The sequence below is a fragment of the Electrophorus electricus genome, chromosome 17, assembly GCF_013358815.1.
Source record: "Electrophorus electricus isolate fEleEle1 chromosome 17, fEleEle1.pri, whole genome shotgun sequence".
NCBI lineage: Eukaryota > Metazoa > Chordata > Actinopteri > Gymnotiformes > Gymnotidae > Electrophorus > Electrophorus electricus.
The window spans coordinates 16,927,543-16,943,342 of NC_049551.1; the positions used below are offsets into that span (position 1 = coordinate 16,927,543).

The 15,800-nt window shown below is 44.1% G+C and overlaps 1 protein-coding gene across 3 annotated transcripts in view; it reads right to left on the bottom strand.

Annotated features, from left to right (window-relative positions):
- Positions 1 to 15,800, bottom strand: part of LOC113584247 (cAMP-specific 3',5'-cyclic phosphodiesterase 4D-like) — a 96,833-nt gene that overhangs the window by 53,884 nt on the left and 27,149 nt on the right. The window contains exon 1 of one of the 3 annotated variants that reach the window (XM_035535224.1): positions 1,263 to 1,282. The exons of the other annotated variants lie outside the window; for them this stretch is intronic. The gene's annotated coding sequence lies outside the window, so the exon portion shown is untranslated. Of the gene's footprint in view, positions 1 to 1,262; positions 1,283 to 15,800 lie in introns of those variants that run through there. 3 annotated transcript variants of the gene reach the window in all.

Here is a 15,800-nt window from a genome sequence, read left to right on the forward strand (position 1 = left end):
CCCGGGCTTCACCTCGTGACATCAGAGGTGCGGGTTTCGCACACCAGCAGAGTGGGTGACATTTGCCCAGGCCGGCAGCTTCTCGATGACTCATTATTATGCACAGTGGATGTTTCCACACTGGCAGGCAGCCCGACCACACCAGAGCTGAGAGTGTCGTGGTTTGAGCTGTGAAGCATAGTTAAAATATCCCAGTGCATTCCCTGAACTCCCAGAACACTTCTATTAGATCTAATGAACCCACCAGGAATCAAAGACACCACCTGAGTACTTTCTAAGGTTAAATACAAGCCCCAGAGGTTATAGAAAAAGATGATTTTAGGAAATTGATATTTTATTTCCTAGAATAGGAAATACTTCTGCAGTATTTCTGAATCTAATACCTATAGATTCAGGGTTTGGTATTTGGTACAATGGAGACACATTCAAACAACTCCAGAGCTACAAGGTATCAGTTGCTACAGAGGTTCAACCTCTGTTTGGCGGCTTTAAATGAGACTTTGTAGGCATCCATGTTTATTTACGCTAAAGGAGGCTTTATTGCTTTAGAATATAGAGATGTTTCTTAAGGCCCCCTCAGGGTGGAGATCATTTAAGATCACATTTAAGAGCACATCTCTGGAGACAAGTGCAGCCTGCCAGTTCTCTGTTTCAAGAGAAGCCATTCCGTGTCCTACCTGCAGGCTACGTTCTGACTGTCAAAGATGACCGAGCTGACTGAAATGCCCAACCGCTAATCTACTGCAACATCGAGTAGTTAAAAATCCATCAGTTACTTTGTCAGCTTGTTAATGTTTTTTCCGCAAATGTCGCTTCGCGCCTGCAGTGGGTTTTCACATTTTCGTTTCCGTCTAGCAGGGGCGAAGCGAGCCAGCGGAAGATGGAGGTTTAAAAGCTTCAACTTTCCAACAAGACATTATGACAACAAAAAGAAAGATGCTGTTATAAGCTAAGCAGTGCAGGACCGGCTCTTCCAGCAGAGGATGAAGTTTCACAAACCGGTTAGATTAGATAAATAAGTGTCAGAAAGAAACACAAATATCTAAAACACAAAATGTTAAGTGCATCTGAGGTTGCTTATTTAGTCATTCTCATAGCCACACAGTTTTTAGTAGGTATCCCATTATTAAATTCCAACAAACAAGCATGGCGTCGTTTACATCTTCGTCTGCCATTTTTGCAACACACAATGCCGGATAAAAAGACAGAGTGCACAGAAACCCTCAGATGCTAGTGCTGTGATAAACACCAAAACTGGCAACCTGCTGGTGGTCAGAGACAGGAGGTGAAGAGCAGAGGTATCCAACCGGATCAGACTCCACCATTTGGAATTTCAGGGGTCGCTGATGTGAACTGAGACAGAAAACTGCAAAAAAAAATTAATATTTCAACCACTCTGTCAGAAAACTGTTTATATTTTCACAATCTGTTATTTTTCATATTCTAATTTAGTAATAATGGTTGAATTTTTAGTCAAAGAAAATGTCGTGTTATCAACTGGCCATAGGTCAAATTTCCCAAAACAAACCACTTTATTTCCACAAAATCAACATTAGAAAAACCAAGTCAATATGTATATAAAAAGTGAAAATATGACAGAAAAAAGATGATTTAAAATGTGGGTTTACTGCCATGAAAGTATGTGGTTAGGTAAGGTCACAGCATGTCATCTGTGAAACTACTGTTAACAAAAGCATAAATCCAACAAAACAAACGACATTTAGACACGAAACATGGTCACCTCTCGGAAAAAAATGTGAAGACTTTTTTGCACTGAAACTGAACACACAAAAAAGTTTTATTAAAATTGTCTCAAGCTCCTTTGAATGTCCTATAAGACGCCATATGAGACAGCGTGCCGTTATGGACAGGACAGAGCCTCGTTCTCCCCGTAGCTAGCGGGACGTGGCGCAAGGCTTGGCGTTGGCGCTGCTGAAGAGTTGAAAACTGTGGCGCTTTCTGACATTACGGTGGCTCGGCGAATAGCAGATACGCCAGAAAATGTCCACGAACAGCTTACGATCCGTCTACATGCATCTGAATTTACAATCCATCTGGATGAAGCTACAGATGTGCCAAATAATGGCAATTTGATGAGTTACAACATGAGTTACATGGATTGTTCTTGTGTGAATGGATTTTTTTATTCTGCAAATCAGTTACATAGCATGAGGCAATTTGTTTAACATTGTCAATGATTCATCTTTGCAAACATTAATCTGATGTGGGAGTCATGCTTGGTTATCTGTACCAGTGAGCTAAGATACTGGAAAGAGTGCCTCATGTTTGTGAAACCACCGCAAGGCTCTCACTGCAGCCAAGGAAATCCCACCTTTTTGCTGTCATTTGTGCTGACTTGGGAGGTTAGATGGCTGTTGTGAGCGAAAGTGCTGCCGTGAACTCTGGAATGAGGTGAGGAGTTTCTGCTGGAGGCCAAGAACACAACCGCACCGGTGCTGTGTAAACTCGGAACTTCTGGAATACCTTGCTGACATTTCTGACAGGTTGAACACTTTAAACATTTCATTGCAAAGAATGGAGCAAACCATTTTGACCTAAACAACAAAGTTACAGCATTTAAGAGAAAAATTCAGCTATGGGAAATACAGACTGAGCCTGGAAAGACTCCAGTTCTACTGATTAGCGACAGACAAGACTGTAACTTTCAAGTGTTGGGCTCATGAGGAATCATTTGCGCAGCCTCAAAGCCAGTCTGGACAAACATGCTCCAGTCAAAAGCACAAATTAAGATGACTGGATCATTCAACCTTTTCTGTCGAAGCCAGACAGAACCACAGATGTGCGGTTCAGTGGGTAACCAGTGGCTGAGTTCTAGTTGAAAATTCAGCAAGACTATCTAGTCTTGACAAAACAAGCAAGGCGTGGCCTTCTGCCATTTGGCTCATCATGTCTATGAGAAGCTGGGTTATCTGTACTGGCTGTCCTGAAGCCTAAGTGCAGATCAAAACTGGAGGTGGTGAACAACATAAGACTAGCTGTTTAACATAAAACCTAAGCTCAATAGACTCTTTACAAAAGCTGGTACGTCCTTCACACTGTAACGTTAAATCAAAAAAGTAAATCACACACTATTATAAGGAAAATTGTGTGTGTGTGTGTGTGTGTGTGTGTGTGTGTGTGTGTGTGTGTGTACGTGTATGTGTATGCGTGTGTACGTGTATGCGTGTACATGTATGTGTGTGTATATGTGTGTACATGTATGTGTGTGTACGTGTGTGTAAGTGTACGTGTACGTGTGTGTATGTGTGTACCTGTGTGTGTGTGTATGTGTATGTGTGTGTGTGTATACGTGTGCATATGTGTACATGTGTGTATGTGTGTGTGTACGTGTGTAGGTGTATGTGTGTGTGTGGGTGTCTGTAGGTGTGTGTGTGTGTGTGTGTGTGTGTGTAGGTGTGTGTGTGTGTGTGTGTGTGTGTGTGTGTGTGTGTGTAGGTGTGTGTATGTGTGTGTGTGTACGTGTGTAGGTGTGTGTGTGTGTAGGTGTGTGTGTGTGTGTGTGTGTGTAGGTGTGTGTGTGTGTGTCTGTTATTGCTGCTTTTTCTCATTTTGTCAGCCAGTTAATAGACAGTAAAAGTTCTGGATAAACACGATGATTTGACTTGATTTTCTGTATCCATACATTGCTGTAGTTTGTATATTGACGTGTGTTTTAGGGAAAGGGGACCTAAGGAGAAATGTGTCTGAACAGCTGTGGTGTAGAAGAAGAACTAATATCTCCTGTGAGTGTGTGTAGCAGTGAGAGAATCGTAATCGTGGGACAAATGGGAGCCAAAGAAACAGAGTTCAGCTTCGGTGGGCAAAGAATGAGTGGCCAGAGCACTCAGTTATCTTCAAAAATGCACATGGTAGGGAAAAAGCAGCTCTCTGAAAGCTGTTTTCCACACATTTATTTATGACCGTGCTTACCACTTAAGGGTGGGAGGAGCAACCGCTACATTTCTTGCTGTGGTTGCGTCTGCTCCATGGAAACGGGCCATTTCAAAACGCAGACGTTGGAAGTTCCTACATGCTGTTAAAACTGCTCCATCTCCCCATAAACACTGAGATTTCCAGCAGGCGCTATACTGACAAGACTGAGCTACAGTTCCAGAACGCCCAGATGACACAGCAAGAGTGATGAGGTTTAGGACAGGGAAACGGAGGCATCTTTCTTGATGTAGATGTTCATTAATATTAACAGACCTCTCTCCAAAATTAGGCCATGGTACCCCCAGTTACATGAAATGACTCATCCATACAACATCCCATTATCAGAATATTAATGAAGCTCGAAATAGACCCAACGCACCCAAGATGAGTGCTTACAATGTACGTGTCCTGCTTCAAAGGATAACGAGAAGACTTTCGGTTAGAAACTTTAAATTATACATGTGCATGATGTAGAAAGCGTTACAGAAGAACAGAAGAACAGCAGAGTGTTAGAGCTTCAGAAGAAGAGCAGAGCTGCGTGTGAGCACTGAAAGACGATTCATTTAAATAACAGAGAAATAAATAATACACAAGTTATCTGCTTGGTGCTATTTATTTTGTACAAAGTCCATGCCTCTCAACTGCTACATTTAAAACTGCCTTCCACCAAGAGGCGATGGCCCCTCTGGTTATACAAGAGCTCAAATCCCATTTAAATGAGCAAAAAAAACAGCAAGTTCACTGAAACTTAAAACCTAAACTAAGCACTGTGACGCTGCATAAAATTGGGAGCGTGTGGAAAATGCCTGCTGGCCTCTGCAGCTCTCTGAAAGCATGACCCTGAGACCAGTATCCGCCCAAGAGAGCGGACACGGCTCTCTGAGGCTCTTTTCTCTGCTTGTGTGTCTAAGATATGTGGTGGAAAAATGTAAAAGCTCATTAAGGACTGTGAACTGCAACAGTGAGCTTTGGGTAAACCCAGACGGCTCATACAGAGCAAATCTCCACGCCCTGTTTTGATAGGAGCAATCATTTTGACCAGAATAGAAGGGCAGATCACCATACCGTAATACTACTGCGCAGAAGGAAGAACTTATCCCACAGTAAAACATGAAGCGAAACTTTACCAGATTAATGGTAAAGACTGCAGTCCTCCAACATCAGAAGAACTTACCTAAAAGAGAGAAAAGAAGAGAACCGTGAGTCATGCAAACAGGATGACGGTCTTGTAGTAACAGCCACACTGGCAGGAATGCAGTTCTCAGTGGGAAAGGCCCCTCAGCTGAACGGCTCTAAAACGGATCACAATAATTCTGCATTAGTGAGGAAGAAGTGTGTTTAAACCTCTCAGTCTCCTCCTCACACAGAGGTGAGTCACTGCAGGGAGCATCGTACAACACATACACACACATACACACAACAAATGTTCACGCAGCATCCTTTAATGAGCAGTTGTAACGTTACCGCCCACCCTCAGACAGGACTATTCATTATGTGCCACCATCACCATTATGGTTCCGCATCCAAAACTTGCACGTACAACCACTGATGCGCCAGTCTGCAGAACGGTCAGCAATAACTGATTCTGTTAGTTTCTTCTAAACTAAATATGGCGCTAGATTGAGCTAGGGTCCTACGACACTAGAAAGACAGTGGATACATGAGTTGCTCTTTCCAGAAAGCAGTAGCTTTTACCCTCTCACAAACAGTTAATTTTTTAAACTTAAATAGTCCAACTACAACAATGCTGTCCTTGAAGATTTAAAGTTTGGAATTCTGTTATGTCCGATTTATCGTATTTTCGCCTGCATGCTCAATATCTGTGCTCCCAAGCTGCAGCCAACCCTTGTTTGCTCACACTGAAGACGGACGTTTCAGTAACTGCAGAAAAGATGCGCCCCCTATGTCACGCACAATGGGTGAAGAAGTAAGAGCGTGGTGTGACGGGGCAGTATACTGTGCTTCCAGTAAACAAACCTCTGACTGCAGAGGTGCACTGGCGTGAAATACTTCTTACCACGTGTTCTTGGTGGACTTCCGAAAGCTGCTTCAGTACACTTAGAGGCACGTGTGAACATTAGAAGGTTCAAACCTGTTCCTGGGTGCAACTTTCGCTAATCAAATCCCACGTGTTTGCTGGCTTTGATGTGATGTGAACAGGGGTGTTCTGTAATTCCAACCAGAAGAGGGAAATGTTGTTTGGATTTCAACTTAACATGTTCTAGATAAACTATCGTTGTGCAATGTTTGTACTATACAGAAAAAATCCCTGTTGAAAGGACTGTAGAGATCCACACTTGCTTGTGATATTTCACAGCTTTCTAAGAAGAGCCTGCATTCTCCTGTGAGCTACACTGTTTCAGAAAGATTTCTTCCGTTGTCTCAGAATGTGGTACTGATCTGAAAAAGAGCCAGTGTTTCAGGTTAGTCTGGCATGCCTTTCCTGGGAAACTACTGTGCAGGAACTGAACTTCAGACCCTTGGAAGTCCTGCTAATCAGCCAGTTTCCACTGAGTAAAGAGACGCTACAAAAACAGGCAAATTACAAAGCATAATAACACTGTGATAAAACCCTTCAACTTCAGAGTGCTCCGCGCTGTTATTTCACATGCGTAGAGGGTACAGAGACCATAACAAACCTTTGAGTTATGCAAATATTATAAGTAGCGAAACACCAAACTTGTGGAATGAGACTTTCTGATTAGTAAAATCTTAAATACATGAGGCTGGGAACCATAACATGAAATGCACTGACATGAGCAGTCTGGATGATATTACACCCAAGACTCTTAACAGAAAAGTCGTTGGTTCAGGTCTCATGCACACACTCCAGTTCCACTATTGTTGTTCTGTTCACCTCAAAACCTGATTTCAGCATTACAGCCATGTGAGACCAACAACCTTTATGAACCCTGTTAAACTTGAAGTGTTAGCACACATCCTCTCTATGGGCTGCTTATGTAAAGCCATTTTGCATCTGTTTCTGTGGTAGAAAAGACTTAGGCAAAATCCAATAGAGTGATTACAATTAAATTTCAACCTTTTTATTAAACCTTCAAATTACATTTCAACCATTTTTATTTGCACTGCCGCAAAGCTGCTTTGCCAAAAATCCAAACTCGTCACTGCTAAAGAGCAAACGAGGGGTGGTGGGGGTGGTGTGTGGCGTTTTGAGATGCTGACAAGTGGAAATGTTAAAAGAAGCAAAATCACACAAAGGCAGCACACCCTCTTCTGTGCGACGTAGTGGACGTATAGTCAAAGATAACGGTCTTTATATGAGTGGGTTTACTGGGCTGCAACACAGCTTAGTGTTCAAACCCTACCACGCCGTGGTAATGATCGCGGATTTAACTAGTCTTCAGATAACAGCCTCCACTGACCAGACAAGATCCTCACGGAAGGGCTCTGAACACTAAACATGTGTTTCACTCTGGGATCTCCTGCTGCTGACTGAAGGGCCGTTTGCTGTCTGACCAGTTCTGGTAACTTAGTCACAAGTTACTGGGAATTTCACATTTCACGTTTGACCATGTTAGACTTTTATTGGGGAGCCTGGATTGGAAAATGTTTTCAGCCAATTGGAAATTGTTTATAGATACAAAAAAATACCCATCAGAAAACTCTGTTCAAAGAGGACTTCTCAAGTTTAAAACATGAAAGACTTCCTGAAGGTTATTTTTGATCTGCCTGTATTCTGGCCGACACACAAGGAATGCGCTTGTCTAACCCATGTGCTGAAGGGAAAACTGCCTGACAGGAGCAGTCCTGTTCTGCCTGAGAGATAGACAAACCAGCGCATGACAGCTGATGTAGGTAGGTCTCTGTGTGTGTGGGTGTGTGTGTTTACAGGAAGACGCCACAGTATATTAGTACATTAGTGTACACTGTGGAAGAGTCGCAGCTGACAAGGAGATACGTGGTCTATGACACTCTGTGTGTGTGTGTGTGTGTGTGTGTGTGTGTGTGTGTGTGTGTGTGTGTGTGTGCGTGCGTGCGTGCGTGTGTGTGCGCGCGCGCGCATGTGCTACAAAGCTTAGTGATGGCTCATTAAGGATTTCCTTCCAATCCTGCTTTGCTATCGTCTCTCATCTCTTATCTAATAAACACTATAAACCCTCTGAGGAATCCCTGATGCCCCAATACTGAAAACCCCAGTCCAGCTTTCATTTAAATTCAGCCTTAGGCATAGAATCTGTAAGAAGTCAATCCAGATCAGATATTCAACAGTTTCCACAGCAGACACTCCATCAAAGTATTGCATATAAAAAAAATTCCAAAACGTATATTTAGTATTGACAGGGGAAAAAAATAAATGAAACAGCTTTAAAAAGTCTAGACACCTATTAAGGTGTGCAAGGATTTAAGAACTACAGAGCACCGTAAGTCTGCCTGTGAAGCCTGTGCAATTTTAGAAAGCAGCAAATATCACAGCGGTTCATGGCGTCATTAGTGGGAAGGCGAGGATTAAACATGGTGATCTGTAAGTGGAAGCGAAACCCTGAGCGTGCATGCGTACACTGCTGACATCATCTCTGAGCTGGGCCCGCGTCAGCACTGACAACCCTTTTCTCTGTCCCCCTCTGCCTGCTCCTCAATTCCCAAACCCCTCACCCAGTGCCACACACACCCCTCACCCTGCACAAACCGAAAAGGAGTTGTGGCAACCGATACAAACGACTTCCAAGACATGGAATGGTGCAGTTTAATAGCCCTTTCATGCTCTGCCAGGCCCAATTAGGAAAATCGGATTTTGGCAGTGATCTTGCAGTAATCTGTGCAGAGTGAAACGCAAGGTCAGTGAAGGGCTGAACCATTAGGGAGCAAAGTGGCGAACACAGCAAAACACGCCTTCCACAGGCAACCCGACCTACACTACGCTGTGCTGCTATGGCAGGCTATAAAAACACCCATCAGATAACCTCAGCCTTCTCAAGCCCATTTTCTCACACCAACGCCGCCCCGTCTGTGACCGCCCCAAGGCTAAAACGGGAGTATAAAAATGCAATACTTCAGAAAGTTACAATAATATGCCCTATGCACATAATATGGATAAACTAATAATAATGCATAATAATAAACAAATAATAAACTAATAATAATGCAAAATATGGTATTAAATAAGATATTTACATAGCTAGAGAGAGAAAGAAAAGCAAACAGAATATGCGTATCTGTTGAGAATGTAAAAGGGTCTGGTAAAGGGTTAGGGGTTAACAATGTGCCATTAAACCAAAGCATATTTTTAGTGTTTCAAACTGTAACATCTGTCGTGCTTTTTCAGTTGGCCAGATGGTGCCTGGTGTGTGTACTGGCCCCTGCTTACGTCAACGTGCAGGGAACGAAAACCCCATTATAAGTTTATAGGGCCGATTGAGGCGAGACGGGTTTACCCCAGTGCTAGTTAGAGTTGTGATCAAAGTTACAGTACACATCATGTCAACCATAACCCTCTTAATGAAAAGTCTGCTCAGAACATGTCTAATGAAACTGAATCCTTCTAAGTCAGGTCTCATCTGGGCGTATGTGCTCAGGGGGCATTTTCACACAGGTTGGTTTTAAGATTCAAACGATGTTCAGTGGCTCGGCTTAAATAATTTTGTGACTGCAGTGACTACACTTCTCATCCAAAGGCACACGTGACAGGCCTGTACGGTGTTTCTGAACCCAAGGAGGACATGCTACGTCTCACGCTAGCAAGTATCGGCTTGTCTTGAGGGTTCATCCTTATGGCTGAACATTCTTTGCAATACGTGACAAATGTAAATGCGTCATTGTGTATGTATCCTGGCAACAAACAAAATTAAAATGCTTACTCACTGCTGCGTATGCATGCGAAGGCAAACACTCATCCACATGGAAAACTCCCTATAAACGAACACAGAATGTCACTCATCTGTGACACACCACTATGATCACGTCAAGCACATTGACCACGCCTTCCAGTCAACTCAAATCAGCTACTACTGTCAACAGCTACATTTTTTTGAAGATGCAAAGACTAAACTAATGAGATGTGAATCCTATATCCTGTATGATCACCATTTTATTCAGATGTATTTATTCACGTCAGTAATCACGGCTTCTCCACCAAGTCTGGGTTCCCGAAGGCAAACCCACGCACGGCTTCACCGCTGATGCCCATACAAGTTCATGTCCTGATGATCAGAGTGTACAGCACAGATGCAATAAAGCAGATGGACACTCTTTGTCTTTTGTGCCCCACAAAAATGCCCCAAAGTAAAAGCTCTTCTGACGCGTGACACAATAATTCTGCAAAATAAAAGCCCTTCTGACGCTTGACACTGAGCTTCGCGACAACGCAGACGGGTTCAGAGGAAACTCAGGCTGACTCAGGCTGACTCAGAGAAAATCCTTTTGAATTATGTGGATTACTGGCTCCTAAAGTTTGACCTTCATCTAAGTCATAATAGCAAATGAAGGCATTCTCATGTAGCAAACATTTGGCACTGCAATCGTTATTGAACAAGCATCAGAGGTCACTGAGGTAAAAGGTGTGATAAGATCTAAAATAAAGGGTGTGTCTCATTATCTCCAGACACAGAAAGCTGCTTTCCTCCCCACGGCATATGTAGGCAGATTTTGAGGTACGTATCATTTTAACCGAAAGGAAATTTTAAATAACTGAAATCTCCATAAAGACCTTCAACATAGCTAAAATTGTAAGTAAAGTTTTATTTGCATCAATAACCATTGCTGCATCATTTGAGTACACGAATAATACTGCACCAATATAAGATATTACAGCAGGCAGAATATTTAGGCTACTAAACAAACGAGAGGGCTTTTGTATCAGGGATGTGCACTGATAATCTAAAAACCCATGTATGTACAGTAAACAGCTCACTATGCATTCAGACAAGGCTGGAAAGATTTCTAAATAGATTTCAAAGGACTTGGGCCTCCACCAGTTCACAATCAGGTAGTGATCACACTCGAATCTGGGTCTGGCATAACATGCTCTGGCCATCAGTCCTAAGAGCGAGCTCACTGGTACGGCAGCGACTCCATCACAGCGTCCTCTCTTTAAGGAGTTCATGGTTTCTGTCACCGCTGTTACCCTTCTCAGGGTAGTTCCAGTCCTGTAAACATCAGTGCAGGAGTCCTTTGTAAAATCCTTAAACAAGTCAAACAGTACCTGTGGAATCGGTCTAATACCCCAAAAAAGAGGTCGGATCATGAAGTGTTACAATCATACAAACACATGTCTATGTGAACTGCAAAACGGTGGCTTAAACTGAAGAAAATGACCCAATTCCTCTTAACTGCTGTGCAAACTGATCCAGAGTTTGATGTTACTGCTAACAAATGATACACTAGACCTAGTTATTAAATATAAATAAACTGTTAGGGTTTCATACACTTTTTTCAGTATTGACCTTGGTGTTGTAAAGCATTTATCAAGAAAGATATGGCACTGCAATATGTGTATTTATTAATATGTCTTAGTTGACCTGGAGGGTCAATTTTAAATTCTAACCAAGTTGGTTTCATAACAATGCGACAACCAATAATCATAAAAGTCATAAAAATCATTAACTCACGGTGAACACAAGTCACAGTGAGAATGTTAACAGAACTAGCATGAGTGGCACTAAACAGCTACTTCTGCTGACTGAGGCCCTCTAGTGGACACAGCTAGAAACCATCACTTCATAAGAAAAATGAAAAAAGGCAGATATTCACACTAGTGTCAGTGAGTTGTATTTGACACAGTTATGTCACCTCTTATGTGGTTTGTTTGTGTGTGCGCGCGCGCGTGTGTGCGTGTGTGTTTGTGAGACACGATCTATGTATCCAAGCAAAGGGAAGATACAAAAATCAAACAAATATGGCCGTAAGGTACAAATGAACTCAAGCTGAGTTAAACACACTCACTGAACATAGCCTTGCACTATTACAGCTATGACTTCTCCATCAAGGTGGTTTGTCATGTGTTCAGGGTATTGCTTTCCATAGCAATGTTTGGCTTGGCATAAATTAAGTCAGGTTCGTCAAATATTTACACAAAACGCATACACACTTACATTGTGTGTGCACTTCAGCAGTAAAGGGCACAGCCCCTGTGTATATTATCCATCCGGGCCACTTTTGACACTTTGCTGAAAGGCTGAAACCTTTAATGACATGGCAGTAAAATGGCATGCTTGCCCTTTCTTCTCCATTAAAAGCAGCTATCAATTCTCCCGTGAGCTCTGGGAACGTGACTGAGAGCATGACGCCTGCTAATCTGTAATCGAAGTGCATCTCTTCTCATGGGTGAATTCTGCTGAGGTTAACCTAAGCAGAAACACATTCTGGGACTAGCTGTCAAGTTTTGGAGACTAGTTTTAAAATATGTGGTTGGCTGCAATGCAGTGGCAGTAGTGGATGGCACCAGTTGGCGGCACCTGGCTGTGTGTTGGTTCACGTGGCCCATACAGCTCAGCCAGCAGGGATGGTACCAGTTGGCGGCACCTGGCTGTGTGTTGGTTCACGTGGCCCATGCAGCTCAGCCAGCAGGGATGGTACCAGTTGGCGGCACCTGGCTGTGTGTTGGTTCACGTGGCCCATGCAGCTCAGCCAGCAGGGATGGTACCAGTTGGCGGCACCTGGATGTGTGTTGGTTCACGTGGCCCATGCAGCTCAGCCAGCAGGGATGGTACCAGTTGGCGGCACCTGGCTGTGTGTTGGTTCACGTGGCCCATGCAGCTCAGCCAGCAGGGATGGTACCAGTTGGCGGCACCTGGCTGTGTGTTGGTTCACGTGGCCCATGCAGCTCAGCCAGCAGGGATGGCACCAGTTGGCGGCACCTGGCTGTGTGTTGGTTCACGTGGCCCATGCAGCTCAGCCAGCAGGGATGGTACCAGTTGGCGGCACCTGGCTGTGTGTTGGTTCACGTGGCCCATGCAGCTCAGCCAGCAGGGATGGTACCAGTTGGCGGCACCTGGCTGTGTGTTGGTTCACGTGGCCCATGCAGCTCAGCCAGCAGGGATGGTACCAGTTGGCGGCACCTGGCTGTGTGTTGGTTCACGTGGCCCATGCAGCTCAGCCAGCAGGGATGTTGAAAGGGACACACAGGCAAACTTTGCAGTGCCAACATGGCAGTCTTGACGTGAGGGGAGGCACACATCGATGTCACTGAAATGAAAAGCTGGGCTCATGTGAATCTGTCCCCAGAACCGGTGAATTCTCCCTGATTCAGCTAACTAGAACATACACATGTAGAAAGCACCGCATTCACTGGATAAACAAGAAAGACATCAAAATGAACAAATAATGTAAGCTTTTAAGTTGCCATCAAATAACCAAATGTAATAAGCATTGTTAATTTCAGACAAATGACAAGGCGAAAAAAATGTATGAATTGATTAATTAATACAAAATAATGGTAGTAAACCTCACTTTGTGTACTGGGGAGCTAAGGGACAGCACTCAAGAAGTGCATTTAGTCTGCAGTAAACAAGACTCCCTCTAATGACCCAAGGTCATTCCCAGTCACGCTGTTCCAGTGATGCCCCCTCAGTCGCGCAGCTCTGACCGGTTCCCTGGCGCGTTTACAGTCGTCCCTCGAGCAGGCTGAGGCCCAGCTAGTACAAATGCAACTACAAGGGCTTCCCGGAAAGCTTAGTTGCCTAGGAAATAAATGTCACCAAGATGTCATCTGTGAATTGTTTGCTGTTGTTGTTGTTTGTTTGTTTGTTAGGGGGTGGCAGGAGTGATAAGGGACATATCTCAAAATGCACATTAAAGCCAAAGCAATAAGAAAACAGCGTTATCCCTGGTGGGAGCTTGGCTGCAGATCGAACACCCAGAATGGTAATGAGGCTATTGAGAGGGCACGTGAGAGAGGATGAACGGCCTGGCACTCACTGAAGGGACGTCCCCGCTCAGGCTGTGGATGGGAGACAGAATATTGAGCTGGCTGCAGCTGGCCACTTTCATATTGAAATGAACCTGTGTGGACAGTGATTCCACAAAATAGCCCCTTTCACACTCCCTCCTGGTCATCTGAAACAGATCCGACGCCCCTCACGGCACGTTGTGTTCACACCTCTCTCACAGCACGTTTCCACGGCAGCTGCGAATGCACCGCTGCATTCATCCCCCAGGTTTTATTACTAGTCTGTTTTTGATAAGATGATGAAGGCTAATTTATTTACTATTTAAGGTGCTACTCAGGGAATCAGGCTGATGCCTTTTGTAAACTTAATTTCAAATCCTAAAATATTTGTTTTCACAGTATAACATCCCAGTGCTTGTGTCCAGTCACCCAGGCCCAATGAACAATCTGAAGAGAGAAAAACATCAGCCACTCCAGAGAGACCCGCTCTGCATGATTTACTGGCAATTTCAGAGAGCCAGAGAACAGAGGCACTTGGACAGACTGTTATTAAAACTCTGAAGCCAAAGGGAGTGTCACCTCCCACACCAGCGACAATACTGAAGAACCAACAACAAAGCCTCTGCCAACAACTCTCGCGGGCCTATACCATGTCCCCTAAAACCCAAACGCTTCAAAGAGCTGCAGAGTACCCACGTGACAACTCCTGACTCGACAGCACGGGCCAGAGGTGATCAAGGTGGTCCGCATGATTGCTTATTCATGGAAGGAGTTGATTAATGTGTTGTTTTGAAGTGCAATATCCCTCGCCGGGCAGCAGAACACGGCAAGCACCAGATGCCAGGTGCCATGCCTGCGTGCCATGTGTCGCGTCTGTCTCAAGCTGCCCCTGAGTCACCCAGGCTGAGCCAAACAACGTCTTAGCCAGCACAGGCGATTTTCTCTAAGGTTTGATGTGCAAAATATGCTGTAGCAATACACGCGCACGCGTGCACACACACACACACACACACACACACACACACACACACACACACACACACACACACACACACACACACACACACTCACACACACACACACACACACACACACACACACACACACACAAACACACACACACACACACACAAACACATACTCTCACACACACACACACACACATAACTGTCCTCCTAGCTTTTCTGAATTTGCTGGTGAGGATTGTTTGAACAGACCCTGGCTGTACAGCGCAGAAGTTCCATAGTCAGTGATGTAGGATTTTATAACAGATCAGGAGAGACCTGATCAGCGGGTGGTAGTCACACAGTGGCAGTGAGTTTCTCCCACCAGCTGACAGCACGGTCCATTTCCCATTACTGCTCTGTTTACTTGCCTGGGACGATCAACTTATCCACAACTGCTACTAACTTCTAAGTCATCTACTATTGCATTAGTAACAGCAACAAGCAGTATTAGACAGTAGTTTGCACCTAAGTGCCTGAGACCTGTGATTATCAGTGACATTACCTGTCAGATGAGGACAATCTCAGTGAAAAAGGTCTGGAGGTCAGTGAAACAAGGCCCTGGGGTGCAGATGGGAAGACAAACAAGGTGGATTTGTTTTTAAAAATGCAATATGCACTTCAGAAAGCAAAGATGAGCAAAAATGAGACTCGTGATTCACATATTCCCATTTTTCCTTTCCCGGTTAACCAGGAGAGCTAGACCCTCAAAGGCCTCTTCCACATGGGATCATCTTCAGAAATGTACATCAAAGATGATCTTGCGCAGGTTCGGAAAAAGAGGCATTATGTTTCAAAGGGCTTCAGCAATTCAGAGAAAAACACAACTGATTCTGTGATCTTCCACTCGACAGCATGAGGCATGAACAAATGTACTGTAATGAAAGAATGGGATTTTTTTTTTCTTTTTACGTTGTGCAAACCATAGCTCCAATCCCTTTTAAAATCACTGCCTGGGCGCACCTCTCTTCTGGAGCATGCCAGTGATGACGCTCGCACTGCAGAGCAATCATCTCTAC